This window comes from Alligator mississippiensis, chromosome 8 (genome assembly GCF_030867095.1).
Source record: "Alligator mississippiensis isolate rAllMis1 chromosome 8, rAllMis1, whole genome shotgun sequence".
Taxonomy (NCBI): Eukaryota; Metazoa; Chordata; order Crocodylia; family Alligatoridae; genus Alligator; species Alligator mississippiensis.
The window spans coordinates 58570185-58588191 of NC_081831.1; the positions used below are offsets into that span (position 1 = coordinate 58570185).

The 18007-nt window shown below is 40.7% G+C and overlaps 1 long non-coding RNA gene across 1 annotated transcript; it reads left to right on the forward strand.

Moving 5' to 3' along the window:
- The first annotated feature begins 1595 nt into the window (after positions 1–1595).
- Positions 1596–16477, forward strand: LOC132252155 (uncharacterized). The gene is made up of 2 exons (XR_009463971.1): positions 1596–1714; positions 15424–16477. It is a non-coding gene; the product is annotated as an uncharacterized LOC132252155 (long non-coding RNA).
- Positions 16478–18007: the final 1530 nt, after the last annotated feature.

The following is an 18007-nucleotide window of genomic DNA, read 5'->3' on the forward strand; positions in this document are numbered from 1 at the left end:
AGATAACCCATCATCTCCCCTGGGTCTGCTACAGCCCCTACTTCTGGGCAGGCACTTCCTTCCTGCCGCCGAGTGCGGCTTGCAGTGCAGCTTTCCCTCAGCGTTGCCGGCAGCCCCGGAGCCCCCTGCACCTATCTCCTTGACAGCTGGCAGGCTTTGTGGCCTCAGCAGGGGCCACCATCCCTGCCTTTCACCCTGCTGTGCCTTAACACACACCATGTCACCCATGTCATGAGTTTTGCTTGTCCGCAGCTTGAGGTGCAGTTTCCTTCAAACTCCTGTACCTATCTCCTTGAAACCTGGCAGGCTTTGTGGCCTCAGTAGGGGTCACCACTCCTGGAGTTTTCACCCCCCTGTGGTGTGACACCTACATGTGACATGAGTTTTGCTTTCAAGAATTTGGGGTACAGTTCCCCTCAAACCTCTATACCTATCTACTTGTAACTTGGCACACTTCATACTCTCAGCAAAGGCTACCACTCTGGCAAGTTTCATCTAAATCAGACAACAAACAACAAAATTATAGATATTTCATTGATTCCCCATTATACCCTATGGCCGGGTCTCCGAAGCAGCTCCGAAGCTTTTCTGGAACAGTTCGGAAGCTCCAAAATGCTTTGGAAAGCCTAAAGAATCCAGCGCTTTGATCCGGACACGCTGCTACGGCGAAGTATCCAAATCTTCTCTGGATCCAAACTGAGGTCCAAAGCCTCACATAGCCCTCCCTTCCACCCCAGTAGTGGGGAGGCTGAGAGCAGAGGATTGCAGCTATCTGCAACCCCAGCTGCTGCTTCTGCATCCCCCTGTGTCAAAATCCTAGATCTGCCTATGAAAGTAAGTGAAGAAAGTATAAGAAAATTCTCCCAGGTTGACTTGGTCATAGTTGAGGCCCACTGTGTGTGGAGGAAGATACAAAGAGCAAGTCTTATTCACACACAAACTTAAGCAGTACAACTAAACCAAAACCTGGTGAACAAACAACACCCAGTGTCATTAGTCAATTGCACATAGCCCTGAGCTAGCTGGGGGTCCCCACTATATTCAACTATGCACTACATATGTTGTCTCATAAAGAAAAGGAAGCAGAAATGGCATCTATGTATATAGGGCTGCCAACAAAGAAATCCTTTGGTTATAATATGTAAGCATCCCTGCTTTGTGGTAGGTACTCAATCCAGGCTCATATTAATCTCATCTATGTTTTGTTCTGGAATCAACAGGTTCATTTTAAATAGTGAAGGCCAGCTCTTGTTCCCATCAGGATAGCAGGATAATCCACTGACAGTACGACTGAGGTGGGAATTTGCAAGATACTCTGGTACAGGTATGTGAATGGAGGTGTTGTGTTACCACATGAACATGAGCTGGAATTAGTCCTGTGTGCCCTCTGTTCTATCGTCTCAGACTTATTTTGCAATTGGTGTTACTTAGCTTTCAGCTACTGGACCTCTTGACTCTGATACTCTCTTCTATAGCTTACTAATGAGGCAGAACAGCCACCCCTGAGCCCTAGAAATTGAGAGTGCAGCTGGATCCAATTTTACAAAGGGTCTTGCTGGGCTAATTAGGGTAGGATGTGGTCCCTACTCACCTGTGAGTTGTTTGGTAATATATCTGTAATTATAAACACTGTATTTTGAAAGCTCAGAAAGAGCTAGCAGAGGGCTTGTTGTGGGAAGAAGTTGTTGCAGAGGTTTGCTTTTTTGTGGGGGAGGTAGGTAGGTGGTCTATTTTTAGGACCATTTGTTCGTTTGTCTTTACTAGTGGAGTTTATAAAAAGGCATTTGATTTTGGTCTGACTTGTGATATAATTTGGGTTTTTTTTCCTTCCCCTCTTTGTGAAATAAATAATTCAGCAGAAAATTGTTCCAGCCTGGGAGCAGCCAGAACTACTTCACCTTGCAATTAGATTATTTCCATAAGGCCAAAACTCCTTTTTTGAGATGTTTCCCATCTCAGTCAGAACCACATCTGTTACATACTGTGGAACTAACAAACCAAACGAGATGGCCAGCCATCAATGCTGGTGCAGAGATGAACCTGAGAAGGTATCCTTAAAGCAGCAGGTTTTAAGGCATAAATTGAAACAAAGATGGGGTAGTTAGTAAGAAAGGCTACTCTAAATGCTGCTTGTTAGGGGGACTAGCAGGAGCATAGTGAGAGAAGCAACAGAGAGAAATGCAAGTAGTGGCAGAGGCACAGCCCAACTCTATAAAGCCTTGAAGGAGAGATTGAGGGCACATGAACTATACACTGTATAAAAGGGAGAAGGCCAGAAAATGAACTTGTGTGGTCGAGCAGAGCGGGGAAGTAAAAGAATACTGCAGATTTTTTAGTTCAATTTCTAAAATCAGTTTCCTTTTGAAGACCTGTTATATATGTGTTTCTTTAGCTTTAATGAATTTGGATTCTTCCAAAGTTTTTCGAGAGGTTAGTTGTGCAAAGACTTCTTAAAAAGTAGCTTGCAAGCAAAGAAGCCAGGACCCCAGAAAGCACTACTCTGTTTTTTCTGCGTGGTCCATTCCAATGGTAATGTCCTTTCCGCCATAGTGCAGCAACTATCTGGCTTGAAAATATCTTTTCTGTGTGCCTTTGCCCAGCACATTGTCAGAGTTTTTATGCAGCCTGTCTGAAAAACTACCTTCCAGATATTTGGTGCATTGTACATTTGAAGTACGGTCTACTAGCCTTCTGACCTTAATTTGTGATATGCTCCTTGGGGCAGGTCCCATGTCTCTTGTTTGTTCTGTATGCAGCCAGTCCTCAAGCGATGGTAACAATGGTGCCAGCCTCACAGCTGGTATTTTTTCAAATTGGCATAAGAACGTTCTTTCTCTGTATTCATGCCCTTTTCTCCTCTAATTGTACCTCTGTGCCTTGCTCAGTATCTGTTGTTGTTAGCAAATTAGCACAGATAGATGGTATTTGACTGTTTTACTCTGTTCTTTGGGGGAAAAGACCAGAAAGGTATTGCAGCTGGGGATCACTGCATGCTCTTAAACATGAATAGGCTAATAATGCTGGCATCCGCCAGATAAGAGATGGTAGAAGTTACATGACATCTGCAAACTGTTCTATCTACTTAGGGTAGTGATTAGTTACCTTGTATGCTTCTAAAAACCATGGATAGATCAACAGCACCTGAAATTGCTGCTGTGTTGTTCTGAAACTTCTAGATTAATTTGAATTTCAATAAGCAGTTCAAAGCTGAAGCACTCCTTTAGAGCGGGGATGCTGCCCGAGGAGGAAGACTTCTCTCCTCGCTTTCTTTTAAGTATTAATGCTTGTGGAATGGGATGAATTAGCAGCCTCGGAGGCTAAAGCTCTATCTGTAGAATATCATATACGCAGCAGTCCTTCAAACTTCCCCACACTGACCTTCCTCCACTCCTTTACACTCCCAGCTGCCCCAGTTAAAGACTCTGATTACTGTGGAGTAGTTGCATCTTTTTTTCTATTTAAAAGCTCTGTAAATATTCACTGGTGCCCAGATGTTTCCTTTGGTGTCATTTCACTGTAGCTGTAAAGGAGATGATAACAGACACATTTTCATCAAACCTTTTGTCTTTGCACTCTTGGCATTAAGCTAAGTACAAACAGGGAGTTTTAAGCCACTTCTTGGATTCGTCAGTGGATCCACCTCTGACAAAAAAATGATCACTCAATTCACCTGCTCTTCACATTGTATAGTATGTGGCTGGTGTTCTTTTACCTCTGTAGTGTTATACTATAATCTAGCACTTCTAGTCAATTCATCTGAAGAGCTTATCTAAAAAGCAAGCTGTCAGAACTGCTGCAACATCCATTTTGGGCAAATGAACAGAGTTCTGGAATGAAAGGGTCCTTCTAGTCTATCTTAAAGCAAAACCAGCAAAAAACCTAAAACGAACAACCCCCTCCCCAGCAAAACATAGCAGGAAATCAGACTTCTCTATCACCTGAAAGCACAAATTCCATAATTCATGTGGTGCCAAAACCAAACGGAAGCCAATTGCATCTTTAAAAACGTGCCATCAAGTTAAAGACTCCCAAATTTAAACATGATCTTTCTTGCCCCCAGCCAGTGACTTAATCAGTAACTGCTCATCTCCAATGTGGTAGGGTTGGAGCACAAGTTGTAGCCATGATGATCCAGAAAATGTTTGAGACATGTTTGTTTTATTTGTGATAGGTTTACTTGGACTGGCTGTATAGTTGGGAAGAGGTGTTGGATAAGCTTTTGGGCATGTCTCCAGTGTGATATTTTGCTAAAAGTAAATGTAATACTAGAGGAGACTTCCTCTCTGTCTGCAGAACAGATCAGTGAACTCGGTTCAGAAAAGCATTCCTATTCACAAAAGCTGCATAAGCACATATCCAAATCTCAGCAGATAAAGTCAGTAGAATTCAAGTACAGGCTTCTGTTGAACACATGCTTAAGTGCTTTTCTGAGTCTTTATCGCTGACAGTAGCAACAGAAACAACTCCACACCCTCTACCTAATGCTCTCTGGATGTGAGTTGAAACGCCTCTAGGTGATTTTCCGAAGGTAAAATTTAACTTTATCTTTCCTACTTGAGGACAATATTTTAAAACTGTGCACTTGGAAGAGAAATATCTCTTTCTTCAAATGAAATCTATGAGAAGATGTGTGTGTGTGTGTGTGTGTGTGTGTGTGTTGGTGTTTGTATTTATTTTATGATATACCGTCATTCTAGCATTTTTTCTTGTCTGAAATACTAAACTAAACTACTATATTTTATAGATGCTTTAGTGTGTATTTGTTTAAGGTGCACCTCGGATCATAAATGTGTTACTGGAAAGAAGTCCATGTAACAGAAAGCTCCTTTTTGTATAATAGGATAAGAATTCAAACTCTGCGTGAAGAGTCTTTTAGATATTGCCCTATGGCTTTCAGCTGTGCAGGTGATAATTTGTATAAACAATCTGATGTGCCTGTCCCTAATAATCAAACACACTTTCTGTCTGATGTTGGAGTGAAAAATAATTTAACAAGTGAAAGCCAGCACCAGTGAGATGTGCTGTGCCTTATAATTTATTATGCATTTATATCAGGGTAATGACAAAACTGGGGATGGGGCTTAATTGTACTTCATGCTATGAAACTATGGAATAGAAGATTCTCCTTCCTGCAGAGTTTACAGTTTCTTTTAAAAGAAATTATATGGACAGATGATGACAAACTAAGAGACCAAAAGTTAGAGTGTTAGCAGAAAGTCAAGTGTGTGGTAGCCTGATGTTGAACACTTATTGGTGATTTATTTAGAGTAAGCAGTCATGTTGTTTGTTGATCCTCTGCTCTGTCTGACTCATTCAGTCTGTCTGCTTGGTATTCACCAGGGGACATCCTAGCCATGTAACATATTCAGGAGCAATGCAAGTTGCTTATACGAGGCCTTGGTTTGGCAAAATCAGTTAATAAGCTGACAAGAGTTAAAGCTTCACCACTACATGTATTTGGTACAAGCCAGCAAAAACTAGGTTCTTACAGTCTTGTCATTTGGTTGACTTTGATGCTAAGAGCTTGCTGAACCCTCTGGTGCCCAAGCCTGCTTTGGAGCAAGCCAGTGGGAGCAGGACAAAGATACCTGAAGTTAAACCCTTCCCCGCTAATATAAATGCTTTGCATATGCAACTTAGAAAGTTCCTTAGTGAATTTATGGATGTTTTTTGAGAAATAATTTGGATTCCATGACCCCAATTAGGTTTCTGAAGTACTGGGTGGTTCTTTGCCTCTTTATAACTTTTAGTATGCTGTAAAATACTAAAACATGGAGCTCATGTCATGGTTTAGAACAGGGGTTGTCAGCTGGCGGTATGCGTACCCCCAGGGGTACTTAGGAAGGCCCTAGGGGGTACATGCGGGTGGGTGGGAATGGAGCGCTGTCACCCACCACTCCATGCCGTCACCTCCCAGGAGCTAGAAGCAGGGCTGGGGGGGGGGGGGGGGAGCGCAGAGAGAGGGCAGCAATGCCCCTCTGGGCTACCTACCACCCTTTGCTGTTGCCTCTCCGCAGCCAGCCACTCCCCCCTACTCTGCATCCAGCCACTGGGGTACTCTTATTAAAAAAGGTTTAAAACCCCTGCTTTAGAAAGAGAAAGCAGTAACTATTCCTACTGAGTGCTGGTACTTGGTCAAAGTAAGACCTGGCAAACATTTCCAGAGGCGGGAATGTATTATTTAGGTTAATTATATTCTCTACCACTGTCAAAAAGAATACTTATCCAGCTGTGTTCCTGAAAAAGAAAAATGGTGGGCATTCAAACCCTTCAAACATGAGCATATGCTATATAAGACTTCTTTTTTAAAACAATACATGCTGTGCTTTTTACTTGGTCTTTTTCTGATAAGAAAATGAACAATTTTACAACTTAACCTAATTTTACATCTTGTTCTGGTACAGCTCACTGTCATAAATAAAATATGCATGATATTGCGTTCTTTATTACCAAAGGGAAAATGATAACCAATACTGCTGTTAGCAGCTTACTGTTGTGAAAATACTGCTATATATAAATGAACCTGTTTACAAAATGGATGCACACATGAACATTTTGCCAAAGAAAGAGCCTTTAGAAAAAAATATTAAAAGGATTTAACTAAACAGCACATAGAATTTATATCTGTGCTAGCAGTATAAACTATATTTAATTTACATGGCTTTCAGCTGAAGAAATGTCAGAGGGAATATATTTTTCCAAGCTTATAAAATCTTTTCTTGACATTTTAAAGAAGCAAACAATTCCAGTGCAATATAATCAACCTATAAGACTTTTTCAAGAGGGTAAAAAATCATCTAAATCACTTACTGCAGCCAAACAGTTTATATAGTTTCCCTTCAGAGGCTCCATGGAGATTTTTATAACCTAATTTAAATACTACATTTATCCTTTCTACATTGTTCTTTCAGACTCTAAAATAGTCCCTGGACTGAATTGATAATCTATTGTACACATTTTATAAGGTGTATTTCTTTAAATTCTCTTGAGCACTATGAAGAAGTTGCAATTTATAAAGTTTTCTTACAGCTGATAATGCCTGTTTTGGGGGGAAAGTATTACACTCTTGTCTTCCTTCAAGGAATAAAGTGTTGAACATTGTCAATCTGCCACTATGGCAATGCAAATTTAGCTCACTCAGTATGTGCCTAAGTGGTTTTTCTTCTGAACAGGATGGACTTAAGGATCTGCTTAAATGCTAAAACTTAAAATAAAAAAGTAAAAAAAAATTGGTCCTTATTGACCAAAGTGAATGTTTTTTTTCCACTTTGTTTAAGAATTGCTAGTGAACCAAATGCTAAGTTGTGCATGCAGTTCTGCCAAGGACCTCCTACTTTAGTTGTCTTTAAAAGGATTGGTGACCTGGCCCCATTCCCTTCTCCAAAGGTTAAGTAGTGACTTTCTAGAAATTTAGAGAAGTCCATATTTCTTATACCACTATGAAAATTCTCCAGCTATGCTTGCAAGGACACTTCAGCCTGTAAATCCAGGCTAATTTAAAATATTTTCAAATATTTTTCTAGTGTTTTCTGCAATTATACAGTGTTCTTCATAGTCCCCCTGCAAATTTGTCAGCATGTGAAAATCATCTAGCAAAAGTAATCATGGCTAAAAAAAGTATGTTCTGAAGAAACTCAGATATGAAACAGAAGGTGCTGCTGGTCTGGACAGAAAGGTGTTGGCCAAGCCATGTTGGGTAAGCTGCACATCCCTTGCATGTACAATGCCAATCTCCAGACAGTGCTGGTACGTTTTAAAATTACATGAGCATGAGAATTCCCTGTGTATCTTGAAAGTTAATATCTAAAGTCTTAAAGAAGAAATTCTTCCATATCCAAAGAAATATGCTTGTAATATGCAAACTGAATTATGGGCATTTAATCGGAAAAAATCCCCATAATGATTAAATATGGGAGAGAGATGCTTCTAAAGATAAGTAATTTCTAGAAAACATAAAACCAATGTGCATAATGGATCACGGGGTGTCATGTTCACTGGACTGTTACAAAGGAAGCAATCAAATTATGCTACCAGTAGATGTTGCTATGGGCACTAGAAAGAAAAAGTCAAGGATAGAGGGGAAAGTAATACTTAAAACTTAAACAAGGGTAGAGGGGTGTTATACAAGGGTGCTGATGCTAACAGCTATGAAGGGGCAGTTTAACAGGCTAGCACTTATTTTTATGAGAAACATGTATTCTTTTTCAGACTAGATGAAGCTGCACTGAACAGGCACATATTCTGTAATCCATAATGCAGGGTAGAGACAACAGGAAAAAATCTACATGTTTACTGCATTAGTATTCACTGCCATATGAATTGCAATAATTCTTTAGTTCTTTGTGCTAAGCATCATTGCCTTAAAGCTTTGTGAAGCATAAATGATTTTTGCCCATTTTCTGTTTCTTTTGTAATATCTAGGATGACTAAAAATACATTTAGAACTTGATCCAAATTAAACTGAAGTCAAAGACTTTCCTCTGTTGACTAACCCTATTGACTTATTTGGGCTTTGACTCATACCCTTGACATAAATGTAATTCAGCTGGGTGCTTTATGTAACTAGAATAAATGGCAAAATGAGACTTGCTTTGAATATTTGTGTGGAGCTTGAGAAATGGAGAAGTAGAAACATTTACATACAAATAAAGAGTAAATGGCCCCCAAAAAGGAAGATTAGATATTGTTTTGAGCTCCATGTGTGTCCCACGTTTTGCTGGACATCTTGTCTTGCAGGTATTGTTTTCCACAAATGGAAAAATATCTTTACTTTTCGACCAGTCTTTCACAGGAAATGCCCAGGACTATGGTGTCTTTTCTAGTGCCTGAGCATCCAGCCTGAAGCACTTTAAGGCTAGGGATAGAAATTACATATACACTGGTATAAGTGATTGGAAACTGGTTCAGATCTGTAACATAGCAAAAGTTCAGTGCGCATAAACTGCTTTCAAAATGGCCAAAACCAATTTAAGATAAAAAACCTGGATGGATGTAGTATCAGATTTAACTGATATAGGTTAAATTGGTTTATTGAACTTCTGTCCCAGATCCCCTCCAGATTCAAGTTAACTCAGTCCTACAGTCCCAGGATGCTTTGCACCTGTCTCACAACCCCTCTCCTTGCAGGATGGGTGGGCTAGCTGTGATCCAAACTGTCTGCTCCAGCCAAGCAGGGAGCCATACTCTAGTCCTGTGCCCTCTCTCCACACTCTTCCCCCCCCCCACCCCCCCCAGCTTCTGGCCTGGGCCACTGCAGGCATATGGTTGCATTTCTAGAATCAAAAGTGAATGTCTGTTCACTTGCTTATCAGTTCAATCTCTGCATTTTAGACTAAGCTGCGAAGATTGAATTGATTCAACCTCAGGCTTTTTGATTGTCTGTACTTAGCTTAAGGGATCTGGAGATGGGGTGGCAATCACTTTGTAAAGAACCAGGCACTCTTTAGTATCTTAAGATGGGAAAAAATTGAAAACCCAAACTGTTAAGGTCAGACCCTACTCTACCTGTTAATTGCCAGTGTGATTCTGTTCTGCCCCAGTTTTAAACCTAATCTGACAACCTGTTACAAAAGCAAATGTGTTAATAGATTTCAAGGTCTTAAACAGGGTGGAAGAGGACTGCATGTAAGCATCTAGTAGGTAGAGTAGGTTCTGGCCCTAAGTGACTGCTAAATTTTTTTTTTTTTTTTTCAACAATGGAAAGTAACATTTTTAAGAATAATTGATTTGGGTGAAAGATCAGCTAACTTAGTGTGTAGCCATACCTCAGAAATGTAAAACATTAATTAGCAGTAGATGTCTTTAGGAAATTCTAAGATAGGAGTCCATAATTGGCTCACTACAATATAACCTACAAAACAACATGCCCCAAACTTCCTACAAATCATGTGCATTTACTGTTGTTAGAATTTATTAAAAACACACTATCCTATTTGTGTGTAATAAATATATTTGTGTCCATGTATTCTCCATCCTATTATCTGTCTTGTACTTCACTTTCTCAAATACCTTTCATTGCTTCTATTACACTTACGCAAAATAAATTAATATGAACTACTAGAGACTTTTCAGATTGATTCTTATTTATAACTAATGTTTGATATTCCAAAAGCTAAGCAGTAGAATGTTTTATTTCCTTGAATTAGTTCCCTCCTACCAATATCACACACATCCCACTATGTAATCAGCATTTATATTAGTATGTATGTATCTATCTATGTATGGATAGATACATAGATATATTCCCTTTCACAAATAAATACCCTAAGTGGTCATGGGCATAATGAAAACTTCATCCACAATCAGTATACATTACAATAAGAACATCAGGAAACAGGAAATTTTATCACAGATGTAAGAAAGAGTATTTTTTGTCCCATGTGACTGAGCTGACTATTTCACACCACTTTCCAGTTTAGAATTCCTCTAGCTCAGTATGAGAAGAATGAATAGCTGCCTTAGCAACATAAGAAGCTGCTTTTAGCTTTTGCCTCGGCAAACGAACACAAGAAAGTGACACATGATAAGAGGAAAAGAAGCACACTGAGTCTGGAACAAGAAGTCTTGTTAGTGTTGTTCTGCTCTGTGGGATTCTCTAACATCTAACTACTTGTCAGTTTTATCACCCTGTTCATATTCAAATATCATTTGTGGATCCTTTCTATGGTTGTTAGCCTAATGGGGCAAAGATGGTACATTTTCGTTTGTCTATCAATATCCTGGTTAGACATCTCTGTTGGTCTTAAAGGGCTTCCCTCTGCATTATAACTAGTGCTACAAAATTATTAGGATAAGCAATTAGGTTATTATTTGGTTCTTGATCTTAAACTCTTTACTTTGTCCTATTATTTGGGGATTTCTGAATAAGCCATGTCTAGTAAAATTTTCTTCTGTACTGCCTTCTAGTGAATCTTCCTACAATTGTCATCAGGTCATCTTTGGAGAGAGGAGAAAGGAAGCTAGTCATTTGCACTAGACTCTTCAGAATCTGAATCTGTGTGTTTTGGGGGATTTATCAATTTCTGCAACAGCCTGTTATGTTTCTTGAAAGTGTCTGCAAAAACCATCTCTCTGCAATGATTAGTGAAAGGGCTGAAGAGAAATTAACAGGTGTTACAAATTTATCCAATTAAAGTTTGATAGTGATACTGGAAAAATGGGGACAATCTTAATATTTCAAATAAATAAAATAAGTAACTATCATACATAGGTGTTTGGGACCATTGTGAAGTCTGGAGCCTAAATTTTAAAAATGATATTTATGAATGCTGCAGCACATGACTTTGAGCAAGAAATATCATGTTGTATATTTGAGCCACATAGGAGAACTAAGAGCTCACTTTGAGAGAGAGTGCTGTTGCTGCCATGTGTGCATAGGAACCAAAACTAGAGGAAGAATTTGGGATATTGTTATGAAAATGCTAAGCACTGAAGCTTTATTCAAGCTGGATTTGATATAGAATAGTTCTCCTTAATATTGCATTAAAGAGCTAAAAAATTAACATTTTAAGCTAAATGTGAAATTTTAAGCACAAATATCACATTTAAGCTAAAAAATTTTGCTGATGGCAGGTGGGGGGATGGCAGGTGGGGTGTAGGTTGGGTTTAGAAATGGGAGCTCTGCCAAACTTTGAAAGAACTACAGTGAACGCTTCCTTTTACTGCCGACTGGGTTTCATGGATAACCCAACTTTGTGTCACCATCTCCAAGCTGTCTAACTCGGCATCAACACTGCCGTATCAATGGTGCGGCTGGTCCAGAAGGATGTTGGCAAGCATGAGGACAGCTTATGTTGCCCTTTCCCTCTTGTTTTATCTGTATACAAAGCCAGCTACAATGCATCCAAAACTCCATGTGAACAAGGGCCTTATTTACGGACAGATTTAAAGCAGAAATGCATAAGACAGCAGTTTTGCCCTGATCTCACTTTTTTCTGAAAAAGAAATGCCACGATAAATTAAATGCGATGCGACAGTTGCTTTGTTTGGACATAGATCTGAGTAGAAACTAGGGATAGGAAACACGTCTTGTCTGATGTTTGTAGGACATAGAAACATTACAAATGAAATGATAGCATTTCTGGCACTCAACAAGGATAAGGGAAATGTTCTAACACTATTCTGTAAGTTTCAATGAATGATTGCAGAGCCTAGGGGATCAATTGTCAGCCTTTGATTGCAGAGGTAGTAAGTTTGCATCCTGCTAAGTTTGTTCTTTCATTAAAGTGTTGTTTGTTCTTGCTTTTACTTTGTGGGTAAAAACCCTGTTTCTGTTTAAAAAAATTAATAACAGCATGGTGCATATTTCTGTTACATGAATGTACTTTTCATATTGGAGAAGTTAGGGAGACAAAGGAGATGACAGGAAAAAAAGAACATTCTTTTGTCTCCAAGGAGGCAATGTTGCCTCAGGTTTTAAAAAGATCAAAGAACCTTCAGGTCACATTCAAGGAAGGCTGGGAATTTCAATCAAAGCATTCATCAAATACTATGTAACTGCTACTTACTCCTAACATGGTTTTGACAGGCTTGTTCTTGCATCATTGAAGATGTTGAGTCATCAGCTCTTTAATTGCAAGATTATATAAGCCCCTTCACACTTCAATTTAGGCAACATCTATGCAGCCCTGACGGAGTTCACTATGTTTGGCTATTATGCTATTTTTTTAAAGCCCATTCTCTGCATCCTGTGACTTTTAGCTGTCCTGAGTCTAAACAGAGCCAGGCATTGCCCTTGGCAGGGTTTATAGTAGTCCTTCTGTCACATACCCCCTTCTGAGAAGAAATTGTCACAATCCAACCACCTTGTATGTCAAACTAAGGATAATCTTTCAAACCGCACTAGAATTCAGATTGCATGGTTGCTCTAGGTTCACAATTTAACTGTACAGGGAATCCATAGCCTTAGAGAGGGACAGGGTCATATAAAATAAATAATCCTACATGCATTTCCCTGAAGAGTTTGAGCAAAGTCCTCTCAGGAGTTCAAACTTCCTTATCCTGCACACCGCTTCTCCTTAGACTCATAGAAAATTAGGATTGGTAAGGGCCTCAAGAGGTCATCTAGTCTGATCCCCCATTTAAAGCAGACTATCCCCAATTAAACAATGAAGTCTGTTTTCCTTCATCTAATCAGTTTGCTGCCTTTCACTTTGCTTGGTCTTACTGTTAAAGCTGCTATATGGAAGCATGACCCCCTTCTTCTCTCAGCCTTGTGTCTAATTGAATGTCCTGTGAACGACCCACACTTTGTGATTTTAATTTTTAAAGGCCAGTATCAACATCTTGGTTCCGTTTTTCTATTGATTCTTCATTCTCCACTTCCTGCAGAGAGGTTTGGAAAAGCTTGTTTTTCCCAGTTAACCAGCTCATTTCCACTGGACTCGATGGCCATTATGTCTACTGGTCAGCTATTGTCCCTCGTCTCAGATTCCATAGCTCTCATAGAAAATGGATGGCTCCAGATCTACTGAAGTAAGCTGTGATACAACAGTTCCATTACAACAACTTCATAATTCAGATCAACATTTATAAATTTATACACAAACAGATTCTCCAACTTGGCACCCAGACATTTGGAACTTTACAACTTAAATGAATGTGTCAAAAAGGATGGAAAATAAAGATACAGAAATGAAAGGCCACCTACAATCAAGTACTACAAGGAAATGCATATACATATTGCCATGATTATAATACACAGTAGGTATTTAATAAATGTAAAACAAAATTGAACAGCGGTGTAGGTTCCAAGTTTAACTCATTTTTACTCTTTGGGCTTGTAGAGTCAAGTTTAACAAGGCTCATATTTGGATTAATGGTTTCTGTAATGGTACTCGGGTCTACTACCTTCCCTTAAGCCCTGAATTAATGCTTATGAAGTGGGATCATACGTGAGTGTTTGCTATTCTCATTAAGGTTCTCTTCTCAGAAACACAAGTGGTAACCTCCCTGATTAAGAGTGTAACACAAGACCCAGAGCTCACTCTTTTTCTCCACAGGGAGAAGGTCTCTCAGAGTCCCTTTTGCTTTATCCCTTCTCTCTTTTTCCCATATCTCTCTTTTTTTGTTCCAGCCTTCCAATCAAGTCAATGGTAGGGTTGGCTGCTTGGCTCTTTCTTCCTTTCTTGTTCTAATCAGTGGTATCATCTTTACCTTCAGTTCATTCATGTTTCTTTTAGCTCTATCCTGCAATGTCAACCTTGTCATCCTCTTCCTTTCAGTTTCTGTTTCATATAAGTTGTAATATTGATAGAATGTGTCAGAAATTGTTCTTTGCAAGATTTGGGGCATAAACACCCTTCTTCAGTCACAGGGAGTCTTCTGGTGTCTGTGAAAATGCAAATGCATTGCAATGAGGATCAGAGGGAATGGGAGACAATAAGTGTGAGACGGGTGGGGTTAGGGGAGAAATCCTCATGAATTACACACCATTAGTTAAGACATACACTCCTTCTCTGGGACCTATACAGAAAATCCTCAAATAATTGCAACCCATACTAGAAGACCCAATTCTTAAAGAGATCTTTCCGGAACTAGCCATACTAGCCTTTAAACAAGCACCAAACCTCACCAACCTCATCATCAGAAGCAAACTTCCTATGGCCCAATGCACACCAAATGGATCCAGACCATGCCAGGGCAAGAAATGTAAAACCTGCCAACACATCTCCAACACCCCCACAATAACCACACCCCACAACAAAACCATCACCATTCCTGGATATTATACCTGCACCTCCAGAAATGTTATACATCTCATCCAGTGTACTAAATGCCCTGATGGAAAATATGTAGGACAAACCAAATAACTGTGTACCAGAATGAACACACACTGAAAATCTATCAAATAAAAAAAATACCCAATTACCTGTGGGTGCACACTTCTCTCAAGACAACCACTCTCTCCAATTCTAATCCTCAAAGGGAATTTACCAAACACCTTTCATAAATAAGCTTATGAACTTTACTTCATAAATCTACTGGATACAAAAAATCATAGACTAAATAGAGACATTTGATTTATGGCACATTTATAACTTGTCTGCCATCTGATATCCTCAGGTAACCCATCTGCATTTTACCAGGTACATTCTATCACCGAGTCAACATTCCCCACTCCCCCCCACCTAGTTGTCTGACACCTATCGTCTCCCGTTCCCTCTGATTCTTACTGCCATGTATTTGCATTTTCACAGACCTGCATTTTGTATTATGGCTTCTATTCCACCCAGAAGAGCACACAAAACACCAGCAGACTGATGTTTTGAGCCACAGTAGCTTTAACTATGCTGTACCTATAGTAACTATAACTGAAGAAAGGTGTTTGTGCCTGAAAGCTTGCAAAGAATAATTTTTCCAACTATTTAGTTGGTCTAATAAAAGATATCACATTTAACCAAAGAACCTTGCCTATGTCCTTAGACCAACCTTGCTACAACCAACAACCCTGAGACCTTTAACTTTGGAAAAACAAAGGTGCTTCACCAGCCTGCTCTGGTACAATCAACTCCCCCAGCAAAGAGCCTCATTGATGGACAGGAGCTGGAGAATGTTGGAACATTTTGCATAACTCAGCAGCCATCTGTCAAAGAAACCCCTGCAACATCAATTAAGAGATTCAGTATGTAATCTGTTATGCCAGCTCTGCCTTCAGAAGACTGAATCATTTTGTGTTTAAAGATCATGACATCAGGACTTGAACAAAGCTCCTACTATAAAAGGCGGTGGTAATCCCAACTCGTCTCTACATCTGTGAAGTTTGGGTGGCCTCCAGGTACCACCTAAAAAGCCTGGAACACCATGACCAATTCTGTAGCATAAAGTGGGAGAATCATCACAGATGCCAGTGTCCTCACATCACAACCACCACTGGTTGGAAGCACTGCCTATTCAACATCAGCTGTGGTGGACAGAGCATTGTGTGCATGTCTGATGTATGTATACCAAAACTGCTACACTCTCCACTCAGCCAAAGACAATGGGCACACAGGGGCCAGAGAAAATGCTTCAAGAACACCATTAATATGAACATTAAGAAGTGTGGCAATGATACCACAAAGTGGGAAAAACTAGCGTGGGACAAGTCTACATGTCAATCCCTTGTGAGAGAAGGCACATCTTACTTTGTGGAAAGTTGTCTTACTCTGGAGGCAGGAAAAGTAAAGGTAATAAGACCAAGAAATTTGTGGTCCAACCCTCCCTTTAACCATCACCTGTGGCATTTTCCAGAGCGTCTGTGGCTGTAGGATTGGCCACCTTAGCCATCAACGGACTCATCTACAATCCTTTACTTGACCCATGGGAGTGATTATCCTCAACTGTGAGGGATCACCATCACTGACAGGATATGCCCTAAGCATCTAAGTCTAGCCTCCCTGGCTCTCTCAGAAAACTTCCTTGCACCAGATTGTTCTGATGTTATCATTTTGTGATCTATTTTTCAATAAATCCCCCAATATCAATCTTAGCATTCTCATCTCAGTTCACTTGAGTGATTTTTTTTTGTCTTTCCTTCTCATTGATGACATTTCCACTTCATATAATAACATCAGCCTCACCACTGTCAAGTAGAACATTATGTTCAACTTCCCTGACATCTTTCTATTGCAGAGAATGACTTAAACATTTTAGTTATTTCAGCCCATTTTAACTCATTTTTTACTTCTGCTCTTCAGTTGCCTTCATTTCATGTTGGTCCCATGTACTTAAATGCCCATCCCTGCTTAAGGGCATTCCTTTTCCTACCATATTGTCTCTTTCCCTATATTACCACCTTCAGTCTTGATCTAGGCTATCCTTCCCTCTGGATTATATCAATTCCATCAGTTGCCTGGGGAGGCAGTAGAGTGAGTTGTGCTATCTTCATCCTTGGGATTAGTTTTCCTAACTTCTACCAGCCTAAGAAAAAGGGATAGGCCTATGTAGCAGGGCACTATGGTGCCTGCTACTGAGAAAGCAGGGAAGACTCCTCAGGTGCCGGTTGCTGAGGCAACTAGAGGGAGCTAATGATCCGCACCTGCCTGGCCAGCTGACAAGAAGGGGCAGGGCCTGGCTCCTATATAAACCACAGGCAGGAGGCCAGGCGGCAGTTCTCTGCCAGCTGCCAGAGAGGAAGGAGCTCCCCGAGCAATGATGTGAGAACCACAGGTACAGCCCAAGCCGGGTAAAGGATGATGGCTGTAAGCCGGGCGGCTTTAAGTTATGTTATAGCCTAGGGGCTTGTGTTTTGTTATGTTGTTTATGACCAGAGGTTTGGGTGAGGCTATTGGGGGATGGAGGAGGCCTCATAAGGGACTCACACTAGTGTGGGGACTCCATCGCCGGTGAGGGCGCAGTATTCGGGGTGTATAGACCCCAGCCCCAGAGAAGGGCAGCTGAGAAGCCCCAGAGAAGGGGGCGTTGTGGAGAAGCCCCAGTGCGGGTGTGGTGAGCCCCGGAGGATGGGGCAACAGTGTGGTGAGCCCCGGAGAAGGGGGGCAGCATTACTGAGGAGCCCTGAGAGAGGGCGGCATGGTAGAAAAGCCCGAGAGAAGGGCGGCCTTACAAAGAAGGCCCTGAGAGAGGGCGTGGAAGGAGGGAGACCGAGAGAGAATGAACAACGTCTATTCCATCTGCGAGGCTTCGGGCGTGGTTTTGGGGTGGTAGGAACCATGCATAGCCCATGAGGCTTGGGTACGGGGTCAGAACCTTATAGGAGAGACCCCCAACATACACAATAGGATTGGTAGTCTCCCGCTCGCATACTAATAACATCAAGATGTGGCAGGAGAGATTAGAGCGGGACAGCAGAGGTCCAAGAGGGTTCCAAGGGTGCCCCGCGTAAGGCGCAGATGATCCAGAAGGTGGAGCTGGGGAGGGCGACGACCTGTCACAGCCTACAATCTAAAATGGACTTCCCCTGTGGCAGCATGCTGCATTACTACTAGTTCAGTGTTGTGCCACCTTCCTATCAGTTATGTCTGGGGGAAAAACAGGAAAATATTTGCTTCAGGTCATTTAGGTTTAG